Source organism: Crassostrea angulata, chromosome 4 (genome assembly GCF_025612915.1).
Source record: "Crassostrea angulata isolate pt1a10 chromosome 4, ASM2561291v2, whole genome shotgun sequence".
Classification (NCBI taxonomy): Eukaryota; Metazoa; Mollusca; class Bivalvia; order Ostreida; family Ostreidae; genus Magallana; species Magallana angulata.
In genome coordinates this window covers 1342624-1350395 of record NC_069114.1, presented here as the reverse complement: position 1 = coordinate 1350395, position 7772 = coordinate 1342624, and positions in this window count along the sequence as shown.

The following is a 7772-nucleotide window of genomic DNA, read 5'->3' as shown; positions in this document are numbered from 1 at the left end:
TTAAAACACGTTATTAATAAGAACAATTTAAAAAGATAGACAATTCTCTCGAAATTAAAAAAAGAAGAAACAAAATGCCAACACTTTTGACAAAACGTGGTTCTTTGTGTAACTATTTGGTATAGCGGAAGCTTTTTGATTACTTTGACGCTGTTTGGTTTTTGTTTACTTTTGAAGTTGTGCTATTTATAGTAACACTGGCGATTTGCCTGCCTACAGCTTGGACTCTGCTTTCAGCAGAGCCCGGCTAAAATGGTGCATACAATTTAAATCGTATTTAATTTCATCGAAATGATATGATCGCTAGACAAAAAAGGGGTCCTTGAAATAACAATAACAATCACCTTTTCAGAATGTATGGATGCTGTTTTATTTCTGCCCTTATATATAGATTATTTCAAATATTTCATATCATTAATCATATCTATACCCTGTATAAGGCGAAATTTACAGCATGAACGATTTGGCGTTATCATTAAGTTTAGTGCATAAACGCTATTGCGGACTGAAAAAATGTATTTAGGACGTTGTTTACTCAGGGTTTGAGTTCTAAAATACGGATTGTTATAAAGTTCAATGTCATGAGTAAAATTTGTGCCCAACACTAAAATTATTTATAAAATGAATATTACATGTATTGACAAACCATTCGATATTTTTACTAAGTTATGGAATTAGACTCAAACAAAACTGGACTTTTAGCAAGACAGAGGAAATTCGGACTAAAATTTTCAGATTTTGTTTTTCAATGAAATATTTTATTGGGTATTTTCAATTAACAACATGATTGGAACATTTGTAAAAACATATTACATAGTCTTTAAACTATTTCTACTTAATAGTACAATTTTGTATATTTTCATATGAAGTGAAACTGATTTTGAGAGAGAGAGAGAGAGAGAGAGAGAGAGAGAGATTATGTAGGTGGATTACAATACATGTATAGACTATGTTATACTGAGGACAATTGAAATGATATGAGGGTTCACTGAAATCAAAAACCAAAAAAAAAACCAGAAAAATCAAACTTATCTATATAACTACAATTTTTCACAGATATTCTGCCAGTGGCTTTCGTATTCCTTTTATTTACATCTTTTCAACGGCAAATATTTTTCAGTTAAGATTCTTTCTGTTATGACCTTTTTCAAGGCATGAATAATTGGTATCGGATTACTTTTATATTTACACGAAAAGATATATTGCTTCACAATAAGACCTATCAGGTTAAAAAATGTATAACTTTCTTTATTTTTATATTTTTAAAAAGAACTGATTGAATATCAGATGTAATCGAGATTTCGAACTGTGTAGAAATCTACTCTTCAACATCACACCACAATTAACATTAAAAGGCCAGGTATATTGCATTGCTCTGTATAATACATAAGGTCATATATAAGTCTTATATTTTCCCCAATGAATCTTCCCTTCAAAAATCCAGTCTGATCATTATTTATCAATTTATCTAGAACAGTTTTCATGCGTTCAGCTAATCCTCCTGAAGCTAGCTTGTAAATAACATTCAGTAAAGTAATGGGGCGCCAATTTTTCAGAAATTGTTAAGGTTTTCCAGATTTGGGAATGCATGTTATTACACCTAGTATATTTATTTCTGAAAACGTTCCTAATTGAAAAAAGTGGTTTATTGCTCTTGTGATAATTGTTCTTAAATCTCTCCAGAAGAATTTTAAAAAATCACTTGTAAAACCATCAGGGCCAGGACTTTTGTAATTTTTCATTTTCTTAGGGAAATTCAGAGTTTCTGTACCCGTTAAAGGACCTTTAAGGGTATTTGCCTCTTCTCTATTAAGTTTAGGACACTTTATTTTTTTTAACTTTTCATGGAAACTTTCTTCATTTATAATTTCTCTTTTCTTATACAAGTGTTCATAAAACGATTTAGTTTCTTTTAATATTTTCATTTGATAAAAAATAACCGACCCATCATCTTTTTCAATATTTGGTATTTGTTTACTTATGTAGTTCCTAGTCTCTAGGTTAATGAAATATTTGGATGGCTTTTCTCCCTCGTCAATCCATTAGACTTTGACCTGATACATTGACCTTTTAATCTATTTTTTCTTATGTTGAGAAGCTCGTCTTGTTTGTTCGATAATAAATCTAAGGAGTTTTCCGTAAAGTTCTGCTCAAGACATGTAATCTCTTTTTCTAATTCCTTTTCTCTTTCATTTGATTTTTTTTCTTAAAGGCAGAGTATGAAATGGATGTACCCCTTATTTCAGTAAGAAGAATATCTATAAAAAGTTGATCATCGATTGAAAATTGGATATCTTCATTTCTTATATCATCTTAATTATCTATATTGTATATAGGACAAACATATTGTCTTTTACTTCCCCAATTATTTTTTATAGAGTTAATATATGTTGTATCAACTAATAGGCAAAGAGAATTACTGGGGAATGATCTGAACGATAGCTATTTTCAAATTTAACATGTGGTACTCTGTTTGTTAGAGTTTCAGATATAAGGAAACAATCTAACTATATAATCTGACTTGTTTTATAGGATTTTCCTTCTCCATGTGTATCTTTTTTAATTTGCATTATTTTCCCGAAATATGTCCACAAGATTAAATGTCTCCATTGATTTCAAAACTTCTATTCTTGCTTTTGGGTTATTCAGATGTTTATAATTCATAGAGTCTAAGTCTTTATTCATTACTAAATTGAAATCACCTCCAATTATGCTATTTGTGTATTAAGATAAGAGTCAATTTTATTCCTTAATTCTGAGTAAAAATTTAGAGTATCTGAATTTTAGCCATATATATTTTCCAGTAAAAGGTGCATATTTTCAACAGTAGTGTCAATGAAATATTTTTGGTAGTACTGTAATATTAAGTTAAGATTTTATTTGTCAGTCAACATAATTTTGCATATTTTATGTTGTTTCTATCTCACTTTTGCGCTTAGAAATTCGAATGGCACCCACTACAAAAATATTGAAAAATGCTTAAAAACGGTAAAAAAACACCATATCTCAAAATTTTGATCATTGACCTCATATAACTTTTATGCTTGCAGAGTAAGGTCAATATACCTAGTTTAATGCTATAACTGTTTTAGCATTATCATCATTCATTTCTTTTGTATAAAAATTGAATAAAAAAAGGGTAGGAATTTGAAAATTAATAGAGGAAATTCGGACTGGAATATTCATTAAAAAAATTCATTCTGAGTAAACGTATACCTTAATAACCTTAATCAAACATGCATTACATGTGAAATGTTTCATCTTGACCTCTCTCAAAATGACTGACCACCGGAAATGATCAGATGGGCCCGCATGTCAGAAATACCCGTGAAAAAGTGTTAGCAGATTCATGAAATTAATGGTGCATAAAATGAACAAAGGGTAATTTTGTGATGTTTTAACACAACTTCTTGAATTTAACCATTGTAATTTGTTGACATTTGAAGACTTGCAAAAAATGATTCATAATTGCACTTGATTTCAAACATATATATATATATATATATATATATATATATATATATATATATATATATATATATATATATATATATATATATGTGTGTGTGTGTGTGTGTGTGTGTGTGTGTGTGTGTGATAATATGACCATGTCCCATTGTTTTCATACACTATATATTCTAAAATGTCTAGCTTTCATTTATATTTCTTAAGAATTTACCACATGTATGTACTTATTGTTATGCACTGGGTGCAATATAAAGTTTTTAGTGATTTCATTTCTTTGAGATTTTATCGTCAAAAGAAAATAAAGGTTTGTTTGAGGTTTGAAAACAAGAATATTAATTTCTCTCAATTAAACCTATGTGCACGAGTTGTAGCCAACAATAATTTGGATAGCCTGAGTAAAAATGTTCTACATTGATGATATACGCTCACTTAGTTCATTATAATAGGACTCTTAACTGTCTCTTATTTTATTTCCATTCAATAAAGTTTATCGACAAATTTACTGAGTACTTGTCTACATCACAATTATAGTGTCCTACAATTACAACCTTTTCCAAAATATTTCCCTGGATAAAGCCCAATCCCGAATCAAGAATTTTTTGGGAGGACGGGGGGGGGGGGGGGGGGGGGGTTGTTGTCGGGTTGGGTGTTTTGGGGCCCATATTTTTATCATCGGTAACTTTACAATGTTAATTCAACAAGTTTGATGTATAGAGCTGTATAACTATAGTTATAAGTGGTTATCAAAATAAGATCATGCTGATCCAATATTCATCTATTCACACTTGTGTCTTGTAAATTAACTGTCATAAAATCAATAAATACCAACCCCATTCCAATATGACAATTCCTGATAGGATATTTTTTATTACTTCCTGGTCTAACGTTACCCGGGACGACATTGAAACTAGACTGGTCCTCTGTCTCTATCGTACGAAAGATATATATCGCGCCAACCACAACTTCTCGGGCCTTTCCGGCAAGCTCGGAAGTGTTTTTCCGAGCTTGCCGGAAAGGCCCGAGAAGCTGCGATTGATATCGCGCATATCAGACAGGCATTGCCAATCTACTGTTTTGGATTCCCCGAGACATTTAAATTCTGTGTCACCGGTAATTTTCGCGGCCACCAGAGGGCCCTTTATATTACTGATCACCTTCTGTATATATCTCGCATATCAGACAGGCATTGCCAGTCTACATTGAAACATGAAAGGGAATCGGGACAACACGTCCCCAAGACAACTCGACCCCGTACAACCAATGACAATTCGCACCAAATCAGAGCAACTCGCTCTAATACATGTACACGGATAGCATAAACAACAGATCCCTACTTTAAGACCATATTCTGCAGTGTTGGCGCATGCGTAGACATCCATACATAAAGCAGGCTGCTTGGCTTTGTACGTGTCTACTGAATAACCACTCGTAGTTACCGTGATTATATATGGCTTCATGTAATTTTATTTCAGAGAAAAAAGAGTTGGGGTGGCAAAATTGAGTGGTACATGTATAAAAAGCTGCATCTAATGCTTTATTTTTTTTTTCTTGGAAATAAAAAGAAAAGAAAATGGCAGGAATTTTGAGCTGCCCCTGAATTTTGATAGCTTTTCTAAATATTTAACTCATAAATTCTCTAAACTAAAAACTTTCTGCACAGTCAGTGGGTACGAGATCCAGCATTTTACTGTTAACTTACTCCAGAGTCTCTATGTGAGTAGATCGATCGTAATCTTATCAGATTGGAACTCTATCATGATGTAAACATTTAACAACATGGCACCAACAATAACAACGCTTGAATTGATGTTCATTTTTGTGTTATCGATTCACAAATATACATCTACAACATCAGACCAACAACTAGTTCAACTCAATATTGTAAACAACCATAATTTTCCACCTGATTTTGACATTGACATAATGTTGGTAAACCAAAGACGGAGACCAAGTGGTCTGTATACACCAAACTCAAGGATTCGTCCATCAGAATCCCTAGCATAGCTAGCAGTAATTTTGATTACTCTCTCAAATGATGTAAATTTGAATCCAGGTCCAACAACAACAGACACACTGTATCCACGTGGGACATGTGACCAACCAGTGACTTGGGAAGACCGAGGGATTATACACTGTATATGATACTTGTAACCAATGGTACCACGCACACTGCCAATCTATGAAATCTAGCCTTTACTTGGAACATGTGGACAACTCAGCAGTTGCTTAGGATTGCGTTGTATGTAATGCTCCGAATTACTCAACATTCTGCTTTTCGATGGTACTAGTATTTAGCACCACCAACCAGTACAGTATCCTGTCAGACACATCATTCACCAGCCCAGTGTCATCAAATAAGTTAAAACCAGTCCACTCATCAACACCAAGTCAAAACAACAGAAAGGTAACAGCAGCCTCTAAGGATCCTAAATGTAAATTTTCAGTCAATTAAAACTAAGCAACATTTACTTGACAACATGATAAGTAGTACACAACCTGATATCATCTATTTGATAGTAGTAGCAGGAGACTTCAACCTACCAGGATGGGACTGGAAAAACAACAGACTAAAACCCAACAGTCCATACCCATCAATCCACCACAAGTACACAGATATATCAGACGACAATGGTTTCATACAAAGAGTAGAAGAACCGACCAGAGGTATTAACACTCTAGACCTCATTGAAACAAACCATCCTTCCAGCTTTCGAACAGAAATCATCCCTGGAGTATCTGATCACGACATTTTCTACACAGAGACAGATATTGTACCAACAAGGCAATAACAAAAGCCACGTGAGATTCCCCTATACGGCAAAGCAAAACGGGAACAAGTGATCAGTGATATAAACTCCATCCACATCGAAATTCTAAACATGGAGAGACGTGGAACATCAGTTAACGACTTGTGGGAATACTTCCAGACCAACCTGGAAAGTAGCGTAAAAAGTAACATATCCCAACAAAAGAGCAAAGAATAAAGATGGCTACCCGTGGATAAACAGAGATCGACCTGAAAAGACTCATTAATAGAAGATATCGTCCCTACAAAAGTCTGGGAATATGACAAAAAAGAGAATACCAAACATTGAAGCAGGAAACGCAGAGACAGCTGAGGAGTACTGGCAGTACGTTGAGGGCATTGTTTCTCCCCAGGCAGACATTACTTCAGAGCACGGAAATTGTATGAAACGATTCTGGACTTACATCAAACACAGAAGAGCTGATAACAACACCATCCTGCCTCTTAAATCAGATGTAGGCGCAGTGGATTAGATTATTCTCTACTAACCTGAAAGTCATGAGGATTTTAACAATTTTTACCTTTCCAAAATTTTCTAAAACGTATTTTTGGTTAAATATTGGGGAAAAAAAATCTAAGCTGGTGAAAGTATTTCAATTATATAATGTACTTTAATCCACATTAATATCGACAGATGTTCCATAGACTATACATGTACTCTGTTTGCACTTGCATCTTGCTAGAAGTTCAGAATATCAATTGCTTTTATACAGAGTTCTTTATGTATATTCATTTCTCGATGCAGGTTTTCTAAATTTATGCCAAAACAGTGGTTACAAACAGCATTATAAAACCAGTACATAGGTTTCAAAAATCATATTGCTACATGTACATGTATCTAGTTTTAATAACAGGTACGACTTTCCGTTCAAACACGGGTGTAAGCGAAGGGGCAATACTTGGGCCTACAAGGTTTTCCATCAATTTTGGCGGATGTAATTTTGCTGTTTCCTTTTCCTTTAATATAATTCTAATGTCCGTGTAATGAAGTTCTTTTTTAATTCTGTGGAGGTGATAGCGAAAACGACAAACAGTAAAATAAACAAAACAAAATTTATTTATCAACAAAACAAATTAAAATAATAGAATATGAAGAGACTCACACTCACAAACACACAACCTCACTCTCTCACTAAGAAAGAAAATATAACTTTAAAAAGTTAATCAATCAACACTGACAATGAAACAACAGTGAATTAATTTTTATCACATTCAATTGTCAGTATCTCTCTCTCTCTCTCTCTCTCTCTCTCTCTCTCTCTCTCTATATATATATATATGTGAAACAAATAAATGCTTTAAACGCTGGCTAATTATAGCTTTAACAGTATGTAAAGAAATAAACCAACAAATCAAATTTACCAATACCGTTATATGAAATTTCACAGAAAAAGTAAATTGGAAAGTTATCTGTAATGAAACAATCAATTTTTATCCCTAGGTAAAATGATAAATCATTTTATCATAAAATTAGAATTGAAAGTTTGGCTTCAAATAA